Consider the following 7,447-nt stretch of genomic DNA (forward strand, 5'->3'; position numbering starts at 1 on the left):
GGCCCACGCCCCGTTGGGCCTGAGCCGCCCGGGTGCCCTGGCCAAATTCGTGGAGATTGCAGGGAGGCAACAAGGGAAGTCGGAATCGGCCGGCTTGGTGGAGTTTGAAAGATGTAGGTGAACTCTAGACTCTTCCCATAAATTGATGCGGGCGCAGCATTACCCTTTGAGATCTGGACATTGCGAAAATGCCTTTAAGGCTCCTGTGCTGCTGCACCCTGTCATTTAATTGTTGTATGCTGTTCGATGATGAAACATCTTATTGCCTTCAAAACCAAACTGTTTTTACTTAGGGCAGATCTCCTGCTGTAAATGCCACAAAATTTTTCCGGTTCAGCGAAAGCAAAGGGAGCAAACATTCCTTAGTAACCCTAGAGGAGGATTCCTTAGCATCCCAACGCATTGGAGACATTCAAACACCAGTCACAGTGATGGAAGGCTTTCTGAACAAAACAAACATTTAATGGGCTTGTATGGCTCTTGGTCCCCTACCCCAAGCTAGTAGCCTCACAGTATTAGAAGCAGTTCATCACTACATGTAATCTTATTCTGACCTTCCTCAAAGCTTCCTGGGAAGGAGGAGCTCATAGCCAAGAGGAGAAAATCTCTACCAAGAGGCCGAACTCATGTGATCACTCTAAACGAACGAGAGAGAGAGGGTGGGTGGGGGGGGGGGAGAGATTGAAATTAAGACTGTGATATTGAGGCACGGATAGACTAATTGAGCAATGGCATAGAATAGAGAACCCACAAATGCAACCATGCAAGTATAGAAATGTGGTATATGATAGAAGTGGCATGTTAGGTAAGTAAACGGACATTTTATTAACTGATGCTGGAAAATGGTTATATTGGAAAAGATGAAATTAGAACCCTCATTCATGTGATATGGAAAATAATGATAATCTATTCCAGATGGATTAAGGAATTAAATGTCAGAAACATACCCTTAAAGCTCTTGACAGGAAACATAGGCAAGGAACTTTTAGACTTTGGGATACAGATTTCTAAACAATGTAGACAAACCATTGACCATAGAATAGAATAGTGGTAACTTTGACTTTAAGAATTTTAATTTATGAAGACACCATAAAGAGCAAAAAACACAGCTGTGCATTGGGAGAAAATATTTTCAATACAGATAAGTGGCAAGGAATTCCAATTGTGAATATATAAAGGACTACAAATTATTAAGACAAACACAATCCAGTAAAGAAGTGGGCAAAACACATGAATAGGCATTTCACCAATGGAGAGACGCATATGGCCAATAAACATATAAAGAGATGTTCGACATCATTAGTGATCAGGAAAATGCAAAGCAAAATTACAATGAAATACCACTGTTCACCCATTCAGTTGTCAAAAATTTAAAAGTCTAACAGTACCAAGTGTTGGGGAGGATGTGAATCCGTATGATTTATTGAATATTGCTGGTGGGAGTCTAAATTGGTACCAGTTGTAAGGAAAACGGGTTTCCATTATCTCTTACAGTTGAACATACATCTACCCTCTGAGCCAGCAATTCTGCTCCTAGAGGGAACAACTATTCCCAGTTTGGTCTGTAACCTTCCAGGTCTCCCTCTGTGCATCTGCAAAATATTCAGGACTAGAGTTGCCTTGTTTGTCCAGGTGCAAAAACCATAGTATGCATGGACTTGCTCCAATTTATACTCCTTCCATATTTTCTCAGCCTTATCTACTTCCCAGGCCATCAGGCACTTGATCAATGGAAATCCCTGACTGCCACTGCCATTTTCACATCTCCTGACACTTCTGACTCCTTCACTTTTCTAAAGTGAGGGCTAGGTTCTGAAATGGCCTCTACTGCACTCACTGCAGCAGGAGCTTCTGCACTCAAGCTCATCCTGACCAGATCCATGGAGGCTCTATGACTCCTACCACTTTTGGATTCAGGATTGAACTGTGGTGTGTGGGATCTGGCTTTCCTACTGACTACCAGGACCAAGGTAACACAGCTCAGAGGTGTGCGGAAACTAACAAACACCTAATAGGGTGAACTTTGACCACTGGCAGAAATGAGACAAACACCACCTGTAGGCAGATCAATTCCTTTCCTCAACCATTTCAAGATGGTGTAATTCTATACCACTCGTCTGGAAGCATTCAGGAAGACTGTGAAACAAGCTGTGTTTTCTTGAGTAACAGTGGCGAACTCAGTAGCACACCAAAGTATATTTTGTTTCCATCCTTCCCTACCTCACTTCATTTATTCCCTCACTCTTACACCCATGGGATTGCATCCTTCACTAAAGCTTTACCACATATGTTTTGCTCCAGGCTTTGCTTTCTACCAAACATAGGCTAAGAAAACAGGTGTCAGAAATGGGGTGGCCTCAGAAAACAGACCCTCAGGATAGGACTTTTGCTATACAAATACGTGGACATTAAATAATCTGCTCTTGAATGGTCTTTGGGTCAACAATGAAATCAAGATGGAAATCAAAAATTTCTTTGAGCTGAACAATAATAGTGACACAACTTATCAAAACTTCTGGGATACAGCAAAAGTGGTGCTAAGAGGAAGATTCATAGCATTAAATGCCTATATCAAAAAGTCGAAAACAGCACAAATAGACAATCTAAGGTCACATTACCCAACTTCAAACTATACTACAAGGCCATAGTTACCAAAACAGCTTGGTACTGGTATAAAAATAGGCATGTAGACCAATGGAACAAAATAGAGAACCCAGAAATAAAGCCAAATACAAACAACTGATCTTTGACATAACAAACAAAAACATAAAATGGGGAAAGGACACCCTGTTGAACAAATGGTGCTGGGAAAATTGGCAAGCCACAGGTAGACAATTGAAACTGGATCCTCATCCCTCGCCTTGTACAAAAATCAACTCCAGATGGATCTAAGATTTAAATCTAACACCTGAAACCATAAAAATTCTAGGAGATAACATTGGCAAAGCTCTTCTAGACATTGGCTTAGGCAAAGAGTTCGTGACCAAGAGCCCAAAAGCAAATGCAACAAAAACAAAAATAAATAGGTGGGACCTGATTAAACTGAAAAGCCTCTGCACAGCAAAAGAAACAATCAGCAGAGTAAACAGACAACCCACAGAATGAGAGAAAATATTTGCAAACCACGCATCTGGCGACAAAGGACTAATATCCAGAATCTACAAGGAACTCAAACAAATCAGCAAGAAAAAAATAATCCCATCAAAAAGTGGGCAAAGGAATGAATAGACAATTCTCAAAATATACAAATGGCCAATAAACATATGAAAAACTGTTCAACATCACTAATTATCAGGGAAATGCAAATTAAAACCATGAGATACCACCTTACTCCTGCAAGAATGGCCATAATAAAAAAATCAAAAAAGAATAGATGTTGGTGTGAATGTGGTGAAAAGAGAACACTTTTACACTGCTGATGGGAATGTAAACTAGCACAACCACTGTGGAAAACAGTACCGAGATTCCTTAAAGAACTACAAGTAGAACTACCATTTGAGCCAGCAATCCCACTACTGGGTATCTACCTAGAGAAAAAGAAGTCGTTATTTGAAAAAGACACTTGTACACGCATGTTTATAGCAGCACAATTTGCAATTGCAAAGATATGGAACCAGTCTAAATGCCCATCAACTAACAAGTGGATAAAGAAAATGTGGTATATATACACCATGGAACACTACTCAGCCACAAAAAGGAACAAAATAATGGCAACTCACAGATGGAGTGAAATAACTCAGGAATGGAAAACCAAATATTGTATGTTCTCACTTATAAGTAGGAGCTAAGCTATGAGGACAAAAGGCATAAGAATTATACTATGGACTTTGGGGACTCGGGGGAAACGGTGGGAGGTGAATGAGGGACAAAAGACTACACCTTGGGTGCAGTGTACACTGCTAAGGTGATGGGTGCACCAAAATCTCAGAAATTACCACTAAAGAACTTATCCATGTAACTAAAAACCGCCTCTACCCAAATAATTTTGAAATAAAAAATAAAAATATTTTAAAAAGAACCCTTTAAAATAAATAATGAAAAGCACCAACAGACTTATGAACAGGCAATATAAAAAATGAGAAATAGAAAGGAATACAAATAAAAGTACAGAAAAAGGTATGGCAAGTTATTCAACCAAACTGGTAATTTGAAATACAGATTGAAATAATGCAAAAAAAAAAAAAAAAGGCAATTTCTGGCACCATGGCAGACCGCGTACCTGGATGATTCTGTTGGTGAAAACAACTGAAAATGCTGGTTAAAATATATTAACACATTCTTGAATACAGTCATGGCCAAAGGAAGTCACATGACTAAGCCCACAGTCAAGGAGTGAGAAAGTATTCTCTACCTACCATGAGGCCAGGGCAAGGATGTGCACTTAAAATTCTATTACAGTAGTCAAGAGTTAGACCACTAGCTTTTTTTTTTCTTCTGTTCATTGAGTACAGTCACTGTGTATTTTACATACTTTCATTTAGTCTTATGACAATCCTATGAAACAAGTACTTTAAAAAAAATTGAGATAACAGTTGCATATCGTGAAATTCATCCATTTAAAGTGAACAATTCTCAGGTGCAGCTAGCTCAGTCAGCAGAGCATAAGACTCTTAAAGTGAACAATTCAGTGGTTTTTAGTATATTCACAGAGATGTGCTACTATCTTATTGGTCTTAGTCTGTTTGGGCTGCCATAACAAAATACCACAAACTGGATAGCTCATAAACAACAGGCATTTATTGCTCACAGTTCTAGAGGCTGGAAGTGCAAGATTAAGATGCCAGCAGATTCTGTGTCTGCTGAGGGCCTGTTCCTCATAGAAGGTGCCCTCTTGCTGAATTCTCACATAGTGGAAGCGGGGGGGAAAACAAGCTTGCACTGTAAAGAGGTGGGCCTCTTTAATACCAAAGGCCCCACCTCTAAAAGGCCCCACTTCTGAATACCATTACATTGAGAATTAGATTTCAACATAGGAATTTGGGGGAACACAAATATCCAGACTGTAGCGTAATTCCAGAACGGATTCATCACCCACGGAGACCCCAGCCCCATTAGTAGTCACTCCCCATTCCTAGTCCCTGGCAACCACTAATCTACTTTCTGTGGGACCACTAACTGAATCTACCACAAGGGACTAATAAAAGCCCTGCCCTGAGAATTCATAAGTACAAGTTGGCCCTTGCTCTGGTTGGCAGCTCAAAGTCGCACTACCTGAGTGACCTGACAAACCTTAAGTAGATAATTTAACTTCAAGTGTTTTCTTGACTGATAGAGCCCCAAGGTGCCTGGCAGAGCAAAATATGTCTTTTTGAAGGAGTCCTCATTGATACCAGACCTTAAATTCCATACATGTTTATAGACTAATAAATCGCTAAACAATCAAGGAAACAAAGTCCCGTGAGTGAGATCCAGCAGAAACTATAGGTAACCAAATTGGACCAAAAACTTCAGATACTGAAATTCAAGATTAGTTAACACTAGAAAATTTATTAATCCAATTTACCATATTCATGGAGAAACTCATATTATCTCAGTAGGTGGAAAATATTCAATGTAATTCAATGTCTATTAATGATAAAATATCTTTTATCAAATCTAGGCATAGAAAGAACCATCTTTAGTCAGGCGCGGTGGCTCACGCCTGTAATCCCAGCACTTTGGGAGGCCGAGGTGGGTGTATTGCTTGAGGTCAGGAGTTCGAGACAGCCTGGCCAACATAGCTAAAAACCATCTCTATGAAAAATACAAAAATTATCTGGGCGAGGTGACAAGCACCTGTAGTCTCAGCTATTCGGGAGGCTGAGGCAAGAGAATCGCTTGAACCCAGGAGGTGGAGGTTGAAGTGAACTGAGATCATGCCACTGAACTTCAGCCTTCAGCCTGGGTGACAGTGAGATTCTGTCTCAAGACAAACAAACAAACAAAAAAATCTTCCTCTTTAACCTGATTTTTAAAAACTATTTGTAAAACATCTAAAACACCTACAATGAATATAGTTTTAAAAAGCTGAATGTATTTCCTTTAACATGTTGAACAAGACAAAGATGCCTCTATAAGCACTTTTCTCTGTATTGTATTATAAGTTCTATCCAGCAGAATAAGGCAAAAATAAATTATCATGGTATAAAGACTGGGAAGGAAGAAACAAAATTGTTGTTATCTATGGATATATTATTGTCTATGTAGAATATTTAAAAATCTACAGATAAATTATTAAAATTAATAAACGCTATTACCAAGGTTGTTAGCTACAGTCATATAAAGAAATCAATTGTATTGCTATACACCAATGACACACAGAAAATTTAATTTTAAAAGACACCATTTCGCGGCCGGGCGCGGTGGCTCAAGCCTGTAATCCCAGCACTTTGGGAGGCCGAGGCGGGCGGATCACGAGGTCAGGAGATCGAGACCATCCTGGCTAACAGGGTGAAACCCCGTCTCTACTAAAAATACAAAAAATTAGCCGGGCGTGTTGGCGGGCGCCTGTAGTCCCAGCTACTCGGGAGGCTGAGGCAGGAGAATGGCGTGAAGCCGGGAGGCGGAGCTTGCAGTGAGCCGAGATCGCGCCACTGCACTCCAGCCTGGGGGACAGAGCGAGACTCCGTCTCAAAAAAAAAAAACAAAAACAAACAAACAAACAAAAAAGACACCATTTTGTTATGACATCTAAAATGATCAAATACCTAGGAATAAATTGAACCATATATAAGAACTGTATGGAGAGAATTGTAAAATTCTATCCGCATACATTGAAGAAGAGCTAAAAATTGAAAGAGAAACCATGCTCATGGTTTGGAAGGTTTAATTTTATTAAGATGTAGGTTCTCCTGAAATTGGCCTATAGATTCAATGCAATCCTGATAAAAATCTCAACAGGTATGTTTTGTGAAACTTGACAATCTAATTTCAAAATATGTGTGGAGTTGTAAAGAGCAGGACTAGCCAAAGAAGAACAAAGTGGGGGACCTGTCTTGCAGATAGCAAGACCTTAATAAAGCTATGGTAATTAAGAGTGTGGTATAGGCACAGAAATAGACCAATGGACCAGAAGGGAGAGGCTAGAAACAGATTTATGCATATTTAGACACTTGATAAAATGACATGAGACATCAATCAATATATGTAAGATGTACATTGGTTTCATCCAGTAAGGTGGGATAACTGAAATAGAGGAGGAAGCTTCCAGGTCATGGGTAGATAAGAGACAAATGGTTGAATTCTTTTGAGTTTCTGATTAGTCTTTCACTGGATACACAATTTACAGGAATAGTCAATTATGCCTTGGTCTGGCTCAGTGCAACAGTAGGGCAAAAGAAGTAATCAGATATGCATTTGTATCATGTGAGTAGAGGGATGACTTTGAGTCCTGCCTGCCACTTGTTTCACAAGGAATTTCCTTGTGGGCAAATTGTGAGGGAGGTATGTAGCTTATTTATTTATTTAT

Source organism: Nomascus leucogenys, chromosome X (genome assembly GCF_006542625.1).
Source record: "Nomascus leucogenys isolate Asia chromosome X, Asia_NLE_v1, whole genome shotgun sequence".
Lineage (NCBI taxonomy): Eukaryota > Metazoa > Chordata > Mammalia > Primates > Hylobatidae > Nomascus > Nomascus leucogenys.